Raw genomic sequence first — 15,251 nt, 5'->3', positions numbered from 1 at the left:
TGTAATAACACGTATGTCATCTAGGAACCACACCAAAAGCGAGTGCCTGCCTGCCTGCCTGCCTGCCTGCCTGCCTGCCTGCCTGCCTGCCTGCCTGCCTGCCTGCCTGCCTGCCTGCCTGCCTGCCTGCCTGCCTGCCTGCCTGCCTGCCTGCCTGCCTGCCTGCCTGCCTGCCTGCCTGCCTGCCTGCCTGCCTGCCTGCCTGCCTGCCTGCCTGCCAGGAGCTTGGTCAACCCGAGTTCACAGCTGCCAAAATGCATCCGTTGTTGTGGGTGAAACAACGAGGACCACTTTTGTCAAGGTGTAACCCTAGCCCTACCACTTTTGTCAAGGTGTAACCCTAGCCCTAACCCTAGTAGGTGGGATGATTCGGCAAAATTCGGAACGCTTCACGGATTTGCGTGTCATCCTTTCGCAGGGGCCATGCTAATCTTCTCTGTATCGATCCAATTTTATTAGATGTGCTGCCGTAGCGAGCACAAGACAGGCAGCTGCACCGACCCCTATATATACGGCACGTCACTGGTCGAGTCGTCTCGGGGCGGGGTTGAAGCGCGAGGGAGGGCCGGTCCCCCCCTTCCCCCTGGCCATCCCCTCTGCCCCTCCCTCCCTCCCTCTCTCTGCCCCTATCCCTACTGCAAACCCCTACCCCCGTAGTCCAGTCTAGTCCAGTCTAGTCTCGTCGTTACCGTGGCGCAGCGCAAGGGCACTGAGGGGCCGTGCGCGGGTAGCGTGGATCAATGGGGGTCATCGCTTCTCGGCCTTTTGGCTCAGATCAAGTGTAGTTTCTGTTCTTGTCAGTTTAATATCTGATAGGTCTCCCACGGGGGGGACCAGTTCTTATTAAGCCGATTTTTGCCAACGGGGAGTCGGAACGAGGGCTCGCTCCGTCCGCTCCACGCATCGCCCCGGTATTGCAGCTTCTCTGGGGAACGGTGCACTCTTTCTAAGCGTGTCAAAGGGAAACCCTGTGGGGTGAGTGAGTGTGTGAGTGAGTGAGTGAGTGAGTGAGTGAGTGAGTGAGTGAGTGGGTGAGTGGGTGAGTGAGTGAGTGACAGACAGATTGTATGGCCGGGCGTGATCCTGGCTTTCCATCTCTGGTTGACAATAATCATGATAGAGTAGGTAAGAGGGAGTGCAAGTGCACCTTCCTTTTGTAACACGTTTGCTGCCTGCCTTGAAGTAGTCGATTTCATTCATTTGCAATGTCATGTCATTTGAACGTACTTACTTACTTACTTACCTACTCACCTACCAACCGGTGAGCGCGTTCTTGCTCTGATTGAACCCATAGAGTCAAAGAACTAAGTGTAATTCCATTGCTATTGGCCTCGTTTGGTGGTTCATGTGAATACACTGTTGAGTTCCCCATCTTCCTTTAAACCGTAGGGGACCGTAGGGGAATCAATTTTCAGTTGTTTGGCCACTATTTACCCCCCCCGGCGAGGCGAAGCCCTTTTCGTTTGGCCCGCCGTTTTCCCTCCCTTTTACTTGAAAAAAAAAAAAAAAGTAAAACAAGTTTTTTCACTGACTGACTGACTTACTTACAGGCCGATCTGGTCGTCATAACATGTAATAACACGTATGTCATCTAGGAACCACACCAAAAGCGAGTGCCTGCCTGCCTGCCTGCCTGCCTGCCTGCCTGCCTGCCTGCCTGCCTGCCTGCCTGCCTGCCTGCCTGCCTGCCTGCCTGCCTGCCTGCCTGCCTGCCTGCCTGCCTGCCTGCCTGCCTGCCTGCCTGCCTGCCTGCCTGCCTGCCTGCCTGCCTGCCTGCCTGCCTGCCTGCCTGCCTGCCTGCCAGGAGCTTGGTCAACCCGAGTTCACAGCTGCCAAAATGCATCCGTTGTTGTGGGTGAAACAACGAGGACCACTTTTGTCAAGGTGTAACCCTAGCCCTACCACTTTTGTCAAGGTGTAACCCTAGCCCTAACCCTAGTAGGTGGGATGATTCGGCAAAATTCGGAACGCTTCACGGATTTGCGTGTCATCCTTTCGCAGGGGCCATGCTAATCTTCTCTGTATCGATCCAATTTTATTAGATGTGCTGCCGTAGCGAGCACAAGACAGGCAGCTGCACCGACCCCTATATATACGGCACGTCACTGGTCGAGTCGTCTCGGGGCGGGGTTGAAGCGCGAGGGAGGGCCGGTCCCCCCCTTCCCCCTGGCCATCCCCTCTGCCCCTCCCTCCCTCCCTCTCTCTGCCCCTATCCCTACTGCAAACCCCTACCCCCGTAGTCCAGTCTAGTCCAGTCTAGTCTCGTCGTTACCGTGGCGCAGCGCAAGGGCACTGAGGGGCCGTGCGCGGGTAGCGTGGATCAATGGGGGTCATCGCTTCTCGGCCTTTTGGCTCAGATCAAGTGTAGTTTCTGTTCTTGTCAGTTTAATATCTGATAGGTCTCCCACGGGGGGGACCAGTTCTTATTAAGCCGATTTTTGCCAACGGGGAGTCGGAACGAGGGCTCGCTCCGTCCGCTCCACGCATCGCCCCGGTATTGCAGCTTCTCTGGGGAACGGTGCACTCTTTCTAAGCGTGTCAAAGGGAAACCCTGTGGGGTGAGTGAGTGTGTGAGTGAGTGAGTGAGTGAGTGAGTGAGTGAGTGAGTGGGTGAGTGGGTGAGTGAGTGAGTGACAGACAGATTGTATGGCCGGGCGTGATCCTGGCTTTCCATCTCTGGTTGACAATAATCATGATAGAGTAGGTAAGAGGGAGTGCAAGTGCACCTTCCTTTTGTAACACGTTTGCTGCCTGCCTTGAAGTAGTCGATTTCATTCATTTGCAATGTCATGTCATTTGAACGTACTTACTTACTTACTTACCTACTCACCTACCAACCGGTGAGCGCGTTCTTGCTCTGATTGAACCCATAGAGTCAAAGAACTAAGTGTAATTCCATTGCTATTGGCCTCGTTTGGTGGTTCATGTGAATACACTGTTGAGTTCCCCATCTTCCTTTAAACCGTAGGGGACCGTAGGGGAATCAATTTTCAGTTGTTTGGCCACTATTTACCCCCCCCGGCGAGGCGAAGCCCTTTTCGTTTGGCCCGCCGTTTTCCCTCCCTTTTACTTGAAAAAAAAAAAAAAAGTAAAACAAGTTTTTTCACTGACTGACTGACTTACTTACAGGCCGATCTGGTCGTCATAACATGTAATAACACGTATGTCATCTAGGAACCACACCAAAAGCGAGTGCCTGCCTGCCTGCCTGCCTGCCTGCCTGCCTGCCTGCCTGCCTGCCTGCCTGCCTGCCTGCCTGCCTGCCTGCCTGCCTGCCTGCCTGCCTGCCTGCCTGCCTGCCTGCCTGCCTGCCTGCCTGCCTGCCTGCCAGGAGCTTGGTCAACCCGAGTTCACAGCTGCCAAAATGCATCCGTTGTTGTGGGTGAAACAACGAGGACCACTTTTGTCAAGGTGTAACCCTAGCCCTACCACTTTTGTCAAGGTGTAACCCTAGCCCTAACCCTAGTAGGTGGGATGATTCGGCAAAATTCGGAACGCTTCACGGATTTGCGTGTCATCCTTTCGCAGGGGCCATGCTAATCTTCTCTGTATCGATCCAATTTTATTAGATGTGCTGCCGTAGCGAGCACAAGACAGGCAGCTGCACCGACCCCTATATATACGGCACGTCACTGGTCGAGTCGTCTCGGGGCGGGGTTGAAGCGCGAGGGAGGGCCGGTCCCCCCCTTCCCCCTGGCCATCCCCTCTGCCCCTCCCTCCCTCCCTCTCTCTGCCCCTATCCCTACTGCAAACCCCTACCCCCGTAGTCCAGTCTAGTCCAGTCTAGTCTCGTCGTTACCGTGGCGCAGCGCAAGGGCACTGAGGGGCCGTGCGCGGGTAGCGTGGATCAATGGGGGTCATCGCTTCTCGGCCTTTTGGCTCAGATCAAGTGTAGTTTCTGTTCTTGTCAGTTTAATATCTGATAGGTCTCCCACGGGGGGGACCAGTTCTTATTAAGCCGATTTTTGCCAACGGGGAGTCGGAACGAGGGCTCGCTCCGTCCGCTCCACGCATCGCCCCGGTATTGCAGCTTCTCTGGGGAACGGTGCACTCTTTCTAAGCGTGTCAAAGGGAAACCCTGTGGGGTGAGTGAGTGTGTGAGTGAGTGAGTGAGTGAGTGAGTGAGTGAGTGGGTGAGTGGGTGAGTGAGTGAGTGACAGACAGATTGTATGGCCGGGCGTGATCCTGGCTTTCCATCTCTGGTTGACAATAATCATGATAGAGTAGGTAAGAGGGAGTGCAAGTGCACCTTCCTTTTGTAACACGTTTGCTGCCTGCCTTGAAGTAGTCGATTTCATTCATTTGCAATGTCATGTCATTTGAACGTACTTACTTACTTACTTACCTACTCACCTACCAACCGGTGAGCGCGTTCTTGCTCTGATTGAACCCATAGAGTCAAAGAACTAAGTGTAATTCCATTGCTATTGGCCTCGTTTGGTGGTTCATGTGAATACACTGTTGAGTTCCCCATCTTCCTTTAAACCGTAGGGGACCGTAGGGGAATCAATTTTCAGTTGTTTGGCCACTATTTACCCCCCCCGGCGAGGCGAAGCCCTTTTCGTTTGGCCCGCCGTTTTCCCTCCCTTTTACTTGAAAAAAAAAAAAAAAGTAAAACAAGTTTTTTCACTGACTGACTGACTTACTTACAGGCCGATCTGGTCGTCATAACATGTAATAACACGTATGTCATCTAGGAACCACACCAAAAGCGAGTGCCTGCCTGCCTGCCTGCCTGCCTGCCTGCCTGCCTGCCTGCCTGCCTGCCTGCCTGCCTGCCTGCCTGCCTGCCTGCCTGCCTGCCTGCCTGCCTGCCTGCCTGCCTGCCTGCCTGCCTGCCTGCCTGCCTGCCTGCCTGCCTGCCTGCCTGCCTGCCTGCCTGCCTGCCAGGAGCTTGGTCAACCCGAGTTCACAGCTGCCAAAATGCATCCGTTGTTGTGGGTGAAACAACGAGGACCACTTTTGTCAAAGTGTAACCCTAGCCCTACCACTTTTGTCAAGGTGTAACCCTAGCCCTAACCCTAGTAGGTGGGATGATTCGGCAAAATTCGGAACGCTTCACGGATTTGCGTGTCATCCTTTCGCAGGGGCCATGCTAATCTTCTCTGTATCGATCCAATTTTATTAGATGTGCTGCCGTAGCGAGCACAAGACAGGCAGCTGCACCGACCCCTATATATACGGCACGTCACTGGTCGAGTCGTCTCGGGGCGGGGTTGAAGCGCGAGGGCGGGCCGGTCCCCCCCTTCCCCCTGGCCATCCCCTCTGCCCCTCCCTCCCTCCCTCTCTCTGCCCCTATCCCTACTGCAAACCCCTACCCCCGTAGTCCAGTCTAGTCCAGTCTAGTCTCGTCGTTACCGTGGCGCAGCGCAAGGGCACTGAGGGGCCGTGCGCGGGTAGCGTGGATCAATGGGGGTCATCGCTTCTCGGCCTTTTGGCTCAGATCAAGTGTAGTTTCTGTTCTTGTCAGTTTAATATCTGATAGGTCTCCCACGGGGGGGACCAGTTCTTATTAAGCCGATTTTTGCCAACGGGGAGTCGGAACGAGGGCTCGCTCCGTCCGCTCCACGCATCGCCCCGGTATTGCAGCTTCTCTGGGGAACGGTGCACTCTTTCTAAGCGTGTCAAAGGGAAACCCTGTGGGGTGAGTGAGTGTGTGAGTGAGTGAGTGAGTGAGTGAGTGGGTGAGTGGGTGAGTGTGGTGGTTCATGTGAATACACTGTTGAGTTCCCCATCTTCCTTTAAACCGTAGGGGACCGTAGGGGAATCAATTTTCAGTTGTTTGGCCACTATTTACCCCCCCGGCGAGGCGAAGCCCTTTTCGTTTGGCCCGCCGTTTTCCCTCCCTTTTACTTGAAAAAAAAAAAAAAAGTAAAACAAGTTTTTTCACTGACTGACTGACTTACTTACAGGCCGATCTGGTCGTCATAACATGTAATAACACGTATGTCATCTAGGAACCACACCAAAAGCGAGTGCCTGCCTGCCTGCCTGCCTGCCTGCCTGCCTGCCTGCCTGCCTGCCTGCCTGCCTGCCTGCCTGCCAGGAGCTTGGTCAACCCGAGTTCACAGCTGCCAAAATGCATCCGTTGTTGTGGGTGAAACAACGAGGACCACTTTTGTCAAGGTGTAACCCTAGCCCTACCACTTTTGTCAAGGTGTAACCCTAGCCCTAACCCTAGTAGGTGGGATGATTCGGCAAAATTCGGAACGCTTCACGGATTTGCGTGTCATCCTTTCGCAGGGGCCATGCTAATCTTCTCTGTATCGATCCAATTTTATTAGATGTGCTGCCGTAGCGAGCACAAGACAGGCAGCTGCACCGACCCCTATATATACGGCACGTCACTGGTCGAGTCGTCTCGGGGCGGGGTTGAAGCGCGAGGGAGGGCCGGTCCCCCCTTCCCCCTGGCCATCCCCTCTGCCCCTCCCTCCCTCTCTCTGCCCCTATCCCTACTGCAAACCCCTACCCCCGTAGTCCAGTCTAGTCCAGTCTAGTCTCGTCGTTACCGTGGCGCAGCGCAAGGGCACTGAGGGGCCGTGCGCGGGTAGCGTGGATCAATGGGGGTCATCGCTTCTCGGCCTTTTGGCTCAGATCAAGTGTAGTTTCTGTTCTTGTCAGTTTAATATCTGATAGGTCTCCCACGGGGGGGACCAGTTCTTATTAAGCCGATTTTTGCCAACGGGGAGTCGGAACGAGGGCTCGCTCCGTCCGCTCCACGCATCGCCCCGGTATTGCAGCTTCTCTGGGGAACGGTGCACTCTTTCTAAGCGTGTCAAAGGGAAACCCTGTGGGGTGAGTGAGTGTGTGAGTGAGTGAGTGAGTGGGTGAGTGAGTGAGTGGGTGAGTGGGTGAGTGAGTGAGTGAGTGGGTGAGTGGGTGAGTGAGTGAGTGAGTGACAGACAGATTGTATGGCCGGGCGTGATCCTGGCTTTCCATCTCTGGTTGACAATAATCATGATAGAGTAGGTAAGAGGGAGTGCAAGTGCACCTTCCTTTTGTAACACGTTTGCTGCCTGCCTTGAAGTAGTCGATTTCATTCATTTGCAATGTCATGTCATTTGAACGTACTTACTTACTTACTTACCTACTCACCTACCAACCGGTGAGCGCGTTCTTGCTCTGATTGAACCCATAGAGTCAAAGAACTAAGTGTAATTCCATTGCTATTGGCCTCGTTTGGTGGTTCATGTGAATACACTGTTGAGTTCCCCATCTTCCTTTAAACCGTAGGGGACCGTAGGGGAATCAATTTTCAGTTGTTTGGCCACTATTTACCCCCCCCGGCGAGGCGAAGCCCTTTTCGTTTGGCCCGCCGTTTTCCCTCCCTTTTACTTGAAAAAAAAAAAAAAAAAAAAAAAAAGTAAAACAAGTTTTTTCACTGACTGACTGACTTACTTACAGGCCGATCTGGTCGTCATAACATGTAATAACACGTATGTCATCTAGGAACCACACCAAAAGCGAGTGCCTGCCTGCCTGCCTGCCTGCCTGCCTGCCTGCCTGCCTGCCTGCCTGCCTGCCTGCCTGCCTGCCTGCCTGCCTGCCTGCCAGGAGCTTGGTCAACCCGAGTTCACAGCTGCCAAAATGCATCCGTTGTTGTGGGTGAAACAACGAGGACCACTTTTGTCAAGGTGTAACCCTAGCCCTACCACTTTTGTCAAGGTGTAACCCTAGCCCTAACCCTAGTAGGTGGGATGATTCGGCAAAATTCGGAACGCTTCACGGATTTGCGTGTCATCCTTTCGCAGGGGCCATGCTAATCTTCTCTGTATCGATCCAATTTTATTAGATGTGCTGCCGTAGCGAGCACAAGACAGGCAGCTGCACCGACCCCTATATATACGGCACGTCACTGGTCGAGTCGTCTCGGGGCGGGGTTGAAGCGCGAGGGAGGGCCGGTCCCCCCTTCCCCCTGGCCATCCCCTCTGCCCCTCCCTCCCTCCCTCTCTCTGCCCCTATCCCTACTGCAAACCCCTACCCCCGTAGTCCAGTCTAGTCCAGTCTAGTCTCGTCGTTACCGTGGCGCAGCGCAAGGGCACTGAGGGGCCGTGCGCGGGTAGCGTGGATCAATGGGGGTCATCGCTTCTCGGCCTTTTGGCTCAGATCAAGTGTAGTTTCTGTTCTTGTCAGTTTAATATCTGATAGGTCTCCCACGGGGGGGACCAGTTCTTATTAAGCCGATTTTTGCCAACGGGGAGTCGGAACGAGGGCTCGCTCCGTCCGCTCCACGCATCGCCCCGGTATTGCAGCTTCTCTGGGGAACGGTGCACTCTTTCTAAGCGTGTCAAAGGGAAACCCTGTGGGGTGAGTGAGTGTGTGAGTGAGTGAGTGAGTGGGTGAGTGAGTGAGTGGGTGAGTGGGTGAGTGAGTGAGTGAGTGGGTGAGTGGGTGAGTGAGTGAGTGAGTGACAGACAGATTGTATGGCCGGGCGTGATCCTGGCTTTCCATCTCTGGTTGACAATAATCATGATAGAGTAGGTAAGAGGGAGTGCAAGTGCACCTTCCTTTTGTAACACGTTTGCTGCCTGCCTTGAAGTAGTCGATTTCATTCATTTGCAATGTCATGTCATTTGAACGTACTTACTTACTTACTTACCTACTCACCTACCAACCGGTGAGCGCGTTCTTGCTCTGATTGAACCCATAGAGTCAAAGAACTAAGTGTAATTCCATTGCTATTGGCCTCGTTTGGTGGTTCATGTGAATACACTGTTGAGTTCCCCATCTTCCTTTAAACCGTAGGGGACCGTAGGGGAATCAATTTTCAGTTGTTTGGCCACTATTTACCCCCCCCGGCGAGGCGAAGCCCTTTTCGTTTGGCCCGCCGTTTTCCCTCCCTTTTACTTGAAAAAAAAAAAAAAAAAAAAAAAAAGTAAAACAAGTTTTTTCACTGACTGACTGACTTACTTACAGGCCGATCTGGTCGTCATAACATGTAATAACACGTATGTCATCTAGGAACCACACCAAAAGCGAGTGCCTGCCTGCCTGCCTGCCTGCCTGCCTGCCTGCCTGCCTGCCTGCCTGCCTGCCTGCCTGCCTGCCTGCCTGCCTGCCTGCCTGCCTGCCTGCCTGCCTGCCTGCCTGCCTGCCTGCCTGCCTGCCTGCCTGCCTGCCTGCCTGCCTGCCTGCCTGCCTGCCTGCCTGCCTGCCTGCCTGCCTGCCTGCCTGCCTGCCTGCCTGCCAGGAGCTTGGTCAACCCGAGTTCACAGCTGCCAAAATGCATCCGTTGTTGTGGGTGAAACAACGAGGACCACTTTTGTCAAGGTGTAACCCTAGCCCTACCACTTTTGTCAAGGTGTAACCCTAGCCCTAACCCTAGTAGGTGGGATGATTCGGCAAAATTCGGAACGCTTCACGGATTTGCGTGTCATCCTTTCGCAGGGGCCATGCTAATCTTCTCTGTATCGATCCAATTTTATTAGATGTGCTGCCGTAGCGAGCACAAGACAGGCAGCTGCACCGACCCCTATATATACGGCACGTCACTGGTCGAGTCGTCTCGGGGCGGGGTTGAAGCGCGAGGGCGGGCCGGTCCCCCCCTTCCCCCTGGCCATCCCCTCTGCCCCTCCCTCCCTCCCTCTCTCTGCCCCTATCCCTACTGCAAACCCCTACCCCCGTAGTCCAGTCTAGTCCAGTCTAGTCTCGTCGTTACCGTGGCGCAGCGCAAGGGCACTGAGGGGCCGTGCGCGGGTAGCGTGGATCAATGGGGGTCATCGCTTCTCGGCCTTTTGGCTCAGATCAAGTGTAGTTTCTGTTCTTGTCAGTTTAATATCTGATAGGTCTCCCACGGGGGGGACCAGTTCTTATTAAGCCGATTTTTGCCAACGGGGAGTCGGAACGAGGGCTCGCTCCGTCCGCTCCACGCATCGCCCCGGTATTGCAGCTTCTCTGGGGAACGGTGCACTCTTTCTAAGCGTGTCAAAGGGAAACCCTGTGGGGTGAGTGAGTGTGTGAGTGAGTGAGTGAGTGGGTGAGTGAGTGAGTGGGTGAGTGGGTGAGTGAGTGAGTGAGTGGGTGAGTGGGTGAGTGAGTGAGTGAGTGACAGACAGATTGTATGGCCGGGCGTGATCCTGGCTTTCCATCTCTGGTTGACAATAATCATGATAGAGTAGGTAAGAGGGAGTGCAAGTGCACCTTCCTTTTGTAACACGTTTGCTGCCTGCCTTGAAGTAGTCGATTTCATTCATTTGCAATGTCATGTCATTTGAACGTACTTACTTACTTACTTACCTACTCACCTACCAACCGGTGAGCGCGTTCTTGCTCTGATTGAACCCATAGAGTCAAAGAACTAAGTGTAATTCCATTGCTATTGGCCTCGTTTGGTGGTTCATGTGAATACACTGTTGAGTTCCCCATCTTCCTTTAAACCGTAGGGGACCGTAGGGGAATCAATTTTCAGTTGTTTGGCCACTATTTACCCCCCCCGGCGAGGCGAAGCCCTTTTCGTTTGGCCCGCCGTTTTCCCTCCCTTTTACTTGAAAAAAAAAAAAAAAAAAAAAAAAGTAAAACAAGTTTTTTCACTGACTGACTGACTTACTTACAGGCCGATCTGGTCGTCATAACATGTAATAACACGTATGTCATCTAGGAACCACACCAAAAGCGAGTGCCTGCCTGCCTGCCTGCCTGCCTGCCTGCCTGCCTGCCTGCCTGCCTGCCTGCCTGCCTGCCTGCCTGCCTGCCTGCCTGCCTGCCTGCCTGCCTGCCTGCCTGCCTGCCTGCCTGCCTGCCTGCCTGCCTGCCTGCCTGCCTGCCTGCCTGCCTGCCTGCCTGCCTGCCTGCCTGCCTGCCTGCCTGCCTGCCAGGAGCTTGGTCAACCCGAGTTCACAGCTGCCAAAATGCATCCGTTGTTGTGGGTGAAACAACGAGGACCACTTTTGTCAAGGTGTAACCCTAGCCCTACCACTTTTGTCAAGGTGTAACCCTAGCCCTAACCCTAGTAGGTGGGATGATTCGGCAAAATTCGGAACGCTTCACGGATTTGCGTGTCATCCTTTCGCAGGGGCCATGCTAATCTTCTCTGTATCGATCCAATTTTATTAGATGTGCTGCCGTAGCGAGCACAAGACAGGCAGCTGCACCGACCCCTATATATACGGCACGTCACTGGTCGAGTCGTCTCGGGGCGGGGTTGAAGCGCGAGGGCGGGCCGGTCCCCCCCTTCCCCCTGGCCATCCCCTCTGCCCCTCCCTCCCTCCCTCTCTCTGCCCCTATCCCTACTGCAAACCCCTACCCCCGTAGTCCAGTCTAGTCCAGTCTAGTCTCGTCGTTACCGTGGCGCAGCGCAAGGGCACTGAGGGGCCGTGCGCGGGTAGCGTGGATCAATGGGGGTCATCGCTTCTCGGCCTTTTGGCTCAGATCAAGTGTAGTTTCTGTTCTTGTCAGTTTAATATCTGATAGGTCTCCCACGGGGGGGACCAGTTCTTATTAAGCCGATTTTTGCCAACGGGGAGTCGGAACGAGGGCTCGCTCCGTCCGCTCCACGCATCGCCCCGGTATTGCAGCTTCTCTGGGGAACGGTGCACTCTTTCTAAGCGTGTCAAAGGGAAACCCTGTGGGGTGAGTGAGTGTGTGAGTGAGTGAGTGAGTGGGTGAGTGAGTGAGTGGGTGAGTGGGTGAGTGAGTGAGTGAGTGGGTGAGTGGGTGAGTGAGTGAGTGAGTGACAGACAGATTGTATGGCCGGGCGTGATCCTGGCTTTCCATCTCTGGTTGACAATAATCATGATAGAGTAGGTAAGAGGGAGTGCAAGTGCACCTTCCTTTTGTAACACGTTTGCTGCCTGCCTTGAAGTAGTCGATTTCATTCATTTGCAATGTCATGTCATTTGAACGTACTTACTTACTTACTTACCTACTCACCTACCAACCGGTGAGCGCGTTCTTGCTCTGATTGAACCCATAGAGTCAAAGAACTAAGTGTAATTCCATTGCTATTGGCCTCGTTTGGTGGTTCATGTGAATACACTGTTGAGTTCCCCATCTTCCTTTAAACCGTAGGGGACCGTAGGGGAATCAATTTTCAGTTGTTTGGCCACTATTTACCCCCCCCGGCGAGGCGAAGCCCTTTTCGTTTGGCCCGCCGTTTTCCCTCCCTTTTACTTGAAAAAAAAAAAAAAAAAAAAAAAAAGTAAAACAAGTTTTTTCACTGACTGACTGACTTACTTACAGGCCGATCTGGTCGTCATAACATGTAATAACACGTATGTCATCTAGGAACCACACCAAAAGCGAGTGCCTGCCTGCCTGCCTGCCTGCCTGCCTGCCTGCCTGCCTGCCTGCCTGCCTGCCTGCCTGCCTGCCTGCCTGCCTGCCTGCCTGCCTGCCTGCCTGCCTGCCTGCCTGCCTGCCTGCCTGCCTGCCTGCCTGCCTGCCTGCCTGCCTGCCTGCCTGCCTGCCTGCCTGCCTGCCTGCCTGCCTGCCTGCCAGGAGCTTGGTCAACCCGAGTTCACAGCTGCCAAAATGCATCCGTTGTTGTGGGTGAAACAACGAGGACCACTTTTGTCAAGGTGTAACCCTAGCCCTACCACTTTTGTCAAGGTGTAACCCTAGCCCTAACCCTAGTAGGTGGGATGATTCGGCAAAATTCGGAACGCTTCACGGATTTGCGTGTCATCCTTTCGCAGGGGCCATGCTAATCTTCTCTGTATCGATCCAATTTTATTAGATGTGCTGCCGTAGCGAGCACAAGACAGGCAGCTGCACCGACCCCTATATATACGGCACGTCACTGGTCGAGTCGTCTCGGGGCGGGGTTGAAGCGCGAGGGCGGGCCGGTCCCCCCCTTCCCCCTGGCCATCCCCTCTGCCCCTCCCTCCCTCCCTCTCTCTGCCCCTATCCCTACTGCAAACCCCTACCCCCGTAGTCCAGTCTAGTCCAGTCTAGTCTCGTCGTTACCGTGGCGCAGCGCAAGGGCACTGAGGGGCCGTGCGCGGGTAGCGTGGATCAATGGGGGTCATCGCTTCTCGGCCTTTTGGCTCAGATCAAGTGTAGTTTCTGTTCTTGTCAGTTTAATATCTGATAGGTCTCCCACGGGGGGGACCAGTTCTTATTAAGCCGATTTTTGCCAACGGGGAGTCGGAACGAGGGCTCGCTCCGTCCGCTCCACGCATCGCCCCGGTATTGCAGCTTCTCTGGGGAACGGTGCACTCTTTCTAAGCGTGTCAAAGGGAAACCCTGTGGGGTGAGTGAGTGTGTGAGTGAGTGAGTGAGTGAGTGGGTGAGTGGGTGAGTGTGGTGGTTCATGTGAATACACTGTTGAGTTCCCCATCTTCCTTTAAACCGTAGGGGACCGTAGGGGAATCAATTTTCAGTTGTTTGGCCACTATTTACCCCCCCCGGCGAGGCGAAGCCCTTTTCGTTTGGCCCGCCGTTTTCCCTCCCTTTTACTTGAAAAAAAAAAAAAAAAGTAAAACAAGTTTTTTCACTGACTGACTGACTTACTTACAGGCCGATCTGGTCGTCATAACATGTAATAACACGTATGTCATCTAGGAACCACACCAAAAGCGAGTGCCTGCCTGCCTGCCTGCCTGCCTGCCTGCCTGCCTGCCTGCCTGCCTGCCTGCCTGCCTGCCAGGAGCTTGGTCAACCCGAGTTCACAGCTGCCAAAATGCATCCGTTGTTGTGGGTGAAACAACGAGGACCACTTTTGTCAAGGTGTAACCCTAGCCCTACCACTTTTGTCAAGGTGTAACCCTAGCCCTAACCCTAGTAGGTGGGATGATTCGGCAAAATTCGGAACGCTTCACGGATTTGCGTGTCATCCTTTCGCAGGGGCCATGCTAATCTTCTCTGTATCGATCCAATTTTATTAGATGTGCTGCCGTAGCGAGCACAAGACAGGCAGCTGCACCGACCCCTATATATACGGCACGTCACTGGTCGAGTCGTCTCGGGGCGGGGTTGAAGCGCGAGGGCGGGCCGGTCCCCCCCTTCCCCCTGGCCATCCCCTCTGCCCCTCCCTCCCTCCCTCTCTCTGCCCCTATCCCTACTGCAAACCCCTACCCCCGTAGTCCAGTCTAGTCCAGTCTAGTCTCGTCGTTACCGTGGCGCAGCGCAAGGGCACTGAGGGGCCGTGCGCGGGTAGCGTGGATCAATGGGGGTCATCGCTTCTCGGCCTTTTGGCTCAGATCAAGTGTAGTTTCTGTTCTTGTCAGTTTAATATCTGATAGGTCTCCCACGGGGGGGACCAGTTCTTATTAAGCCGATTTTTGCCAACGGGGAGTCGGAACGAGGGCTCGCTCCGTCCGCTCCACGCATCGCCCCGGTATTGCAGCTTCTCTGGGGAACGGTGCACTCTTTCTAAGCGTGTCAAAGGGAAACCCTGTGGGGTGAGTGAGTGTGTGAGTGAGTGAGTGAGTGAGTGAGTGGGTGAGTGGGTGAGTGTGGTGGTTCATGTGAATACACTGTTGAGTTCCCCATCTTCCTTTAAACCGTAGGGGACCGTAGGGGAATCAATTTTCAGTTGTTTGGCCACTATTTACCCCCCCCGGCGAGGCGAAGCCCTTTTCGTTTGGCCCGCCGTTTTCCCTCCCTTTTACTTGAAAAAAAAAAAAAAAGTAAAACAAGTTTTTTCACTGACTGACTGACTTACTTACAGGCCGATCTGGTCGTCATAACATGTAATAACACGTATGTCATCTAGGAACCACACCAAAAGCGAGTGCCTGCCTGCCTGCCTGCCTGCCTGCCTGCCTGCCTGCCTGCCTGCCTGCCTGCCTGCCTGCCTGCCTGCCTGCCTGCCTGCCTGCCTGCCTGCCTGCCTGCCTGCCTGCCTGCCTGCCTGCCTGCCTGCCTGCCTGCCTGCCTGCCTGCCTGCCTGCCTGCCTGCCTGCCTGCCTGCCTGCCTGCCTGCCTGCCTGCCTGCCTGCCTGCCTGCCTGCCTGCCTGCCAGGAGCTTGGTCAACCCGAGTTCACAGCTGCCAAAATGCATCCGTTGTTGTGGGTGAAACAACGAGGACCACTTTTGTCAAAGTGTAACCCTAGCCCTACCACTTTTGTCAAGGTGTAACCCTAGCCCTAACCCTAGTAGGTGGGATGATTCGGCAAAATTCGGAACGCTTCACGGATTTGCGTGTCATCCTTTCGCAGGGGCCATGCTAATCTTCTCTGTATCGATCCAATTTTATTAGATGTGCTGCCGTAGCGAGCACAAGACAGGCAGCTGCACCGACCCCTATATATACGGCACGTCACTGGTCGAGTCGTCTCGGGGCGGGGTTGAAGCGCGAGGGAGGGCCGGT

At 54.5% G+C, this 15,251-nt stretch overlaps 21 non-coding genes across 21 annotated transcripts; 10 read left to right on the top strand and 11 right to left on the bottom strand.

Moving 5' to 3' along the window:
- Positions 1-373: 373 nt before the first annotated feature.
- Positions 374-480, bottom strand: LOC146273637 (U6 spliceosomal RNA). The gene has a single exon (XR_014766897.1). It is a non-coding gene; the product is annotated as a U6 spliceosomal RNA (small nuclear RNA).
- Positions 481-749: 269 nt separating this feature from the next.
- On the top strand, positions 750-946 carry LOC146273636 (U2 spliceosomal RNA). Its single transcript, XR_014766891.1, has one exon. It is a non-coding gene; the product is annotated as a U2 spliceosomal RNA (small nuclear RNA).
- Positions 947-1,956: 1,010 nt separating this feature from the next.
- On the bottom strand, positions 1,957-2,063 carry LOC146273635 (U6 spliceosomal RNA). The gene has a single exon (XR_014766886.1). It is a non-coding gene; the product is annotated as a U6 spliceosomal RNA (small nuclear RNA).
- Positions 2,064-2,332: 269 nt separating this feature from the next.
- On the top strand, positions 2,333-2,529 carry LOC146273634 (U2 spliceosomal RNA). Its single transcript, XR_014766890.1, has one exon. It is a non-coding gene; the product is annotated as a U2 spliceosomal RNA (small nuclear RNA).
- Positions 2,530-3,483: 954 nt separating this feature from the next.
- On the bottom strand, positions 3,484-3,590 carry LOC146273633 (U6 spliceosomal RNA). The gene has a single exon (XR_014766874.1). It is a non-coding gene; the product is annotated as a U6 spliceosomal RNA (small nuclear RNA).
- A 269-nt stretch (positions 3,591-3,859) lies between these two features.
- Positions 3,860-4,056, top strand: LOC146273632 (U2 spliceosomal RNA). Its single transcript, XR_014766889.1, has one exon. It is a non-coding gene; the product is annotated as a U2 spliceosomal RNA (small nuclear RNA).
- Positions 4,057-5,042: 986 nt separating this feature from the next.
- On the bottom strand, positions 5,043-5,149 carry LOC146273631 (U6 spliceosomal RNA). Its single transcript, XR_014766862.1, has one exon. It is a non-coding gene; the product is annotated as a U6 spliceosomal RNA (small nuclear RNA).
- Positions 5,150-5,418: 269 nt separating this feature from the next.
- Positions 5,419-5,615, top strand: LOC146273630 (U2 spliceosomal RNA). The gene has a single exon (XR_014766888.1). It is a non-coding gene; the product is annotated as a U2 spliceosomal RNA (small nuclear RNA).
- Positions 5,616-6,198: 583 nt separating this feature from the next.
- Positions 6,199-6,305, bottom strand: LOC146273629 (U6 spliceosomal RNA). Its single transcript, XR_014766850.1, has one exon. It is a non-coding gene; the product is annotated as a U6 spliceosomal RNA (small nuclear RNA).
- A 264-nt stretch (positions 6,306-6,569) lies between these two features.
- Positions 6,570-6,766, top strand: LOC146273628 (U2 spliceosomal RNA). The gene has a single exon (XR_014766887.1). It is a non-coding gene; the product is annotated as a U2 spliceosomal RNA (small nuclear RNA).
- Positions 6,767-7,706: 940 nt separating this feature from the next.
- LOC146273627 (U6 spliceosomal RNA) lies at positions 7,707-7,813 on the bottom strand. Its single transcript, XR_014766839.1, has one exon. It is a non-coding gene; the product is annotated as a U6 spliceosomal RNA (small nuclear RNA).
- Positions 7,814-8,081: 268 nt separating this feature from the next.
- Positions 8,082-8,278, top strand: LOC146273626 (U2 spliceosomal RNA). Its single transcript, XR_014766885.1, has one exon. It is a non-coding gene; the product is annotated as a U2 spliceosomal RNA (small nuclear RNA).
- A 1,064-nt stretch (positions 8,279-9,342) lies between these two features.
- On the bottom strand, positions 9,343-9,449 carry LOC146273625 (U6 spliceosomal RNA). Its single transcript, XR_014766828.1, has one exon. It is a non-coding gene; the product is annotated as a U6 spliceosomal RNA (small nuclear RNA).
- A 269-nt stretch (positions 9,450-9,718) lies between these two features.
- LOC146273624 (U2 spliceosomal RNA) lies at positions 9,719-9,915 on the top strand. The gene has a single exon (XR_014766884.1). It is a non-coding gene; the product is annotated as a U2 spliceosomal RNA (small nuclear RNA).
- A 1,051-nt stretch (positions 9,916-10,966) lies between these two features.
- LOC146273623 (U6 spliceosomal RNA) lies at positions 10,967-11,073 on the bottom strand. Its single transcript, XR_014766817.1, has one exon. It is a non-coding gene; the product is annotated as a U6 spliceosomal RNA (small nuclear RNA).
- A 269-nt stretch (positions 11,074-11,342) lies between these two features.
- LOC146273622 (U2 spliceosomal RNA) lies at positions 11,343-11,539 on the top strand. The gene has a single exon (XR_014766883.1). It is a non-coding gene; the product is annotated as a U2 spliceosomal RNA (small nuclear RNA).
- Positions 11,540-12,587: 1,048 nt separating this feature from the next.
- LOC146273621 (U6 spliceosomal RNA) lies at positions 12,588-12,694 on the bottom strand. Its single transcript, XR_014766806.1, has one exon. It is a non-coding gene; the product is annotated as a U6 spliceosomal RNA (small nuclear RNA).
- Positions 12,695-12,963: 269 nt separating this feature from the next.
- LOC146273620 (U2 spliceosomal RNA) lies at positions 12,964-13,160 on the top strand. Its single transcript, XR_014766882.1, has one exon. It is a non-coding gene; the product is annotated as a U2 spliceosomal RNA (small nuclear RNA).
- A 577-nt stretch (positions 13,161-13,737) lies between these two features.
- Positions 13,738-13,844, bottom strand: LOC146273619 (U6 spliceosomal RNA). The gene has a single exon (XR_014766795.1). It is a non-coding gene; the product is annotated as a U6 spliceosomal RNA (small nuclear RNA).
- Positions 13,845-14,113: 269 nt separating this feature from the next.
- On the top strand, positions 14,114-14,310 carry LOC146273618 (U2 spliceosomal RNA). Its single transcript, XR_014766881.1, has one exon. It is a non-coding gene; the product is annotated as a U2 spliceosomal RNA (small nuclear RNA).
- Positions 14,311-15,054: 744 nt separating this feature from the next.
- LOC146273617 (U6 spliceosomal RNA) lies at positions 15,055-15,161 on the bottom strand. The gene has a single exon (XR_014766783.1). It is a non-coding gene; the product is annotated as a U6 spliceosomal RNA (small nuclear RNA).
- Positions 15,162-15,251: the final 90 nt, after the last annotated feature.

Source organism: Hypomesus nipponensis, chromosome 9 (assembly GCF_054491055.1).
Source record: "Hypomesus nipponensis isolate SF chromosome 9, ASM5449105v1, whole genome shotgun sequence".
NCBI lineage: Eukaryota > Metazoa > Chordata > Actinopteri > Osmeriformes > Osmeridae > Hypomesus > Hypomesus nipponensis.
The sequence above is the reverse complement of the archived record's forward strand: the minus strand, read 5'-3'. Positions and strand labels throughout refer to the sequence as shown.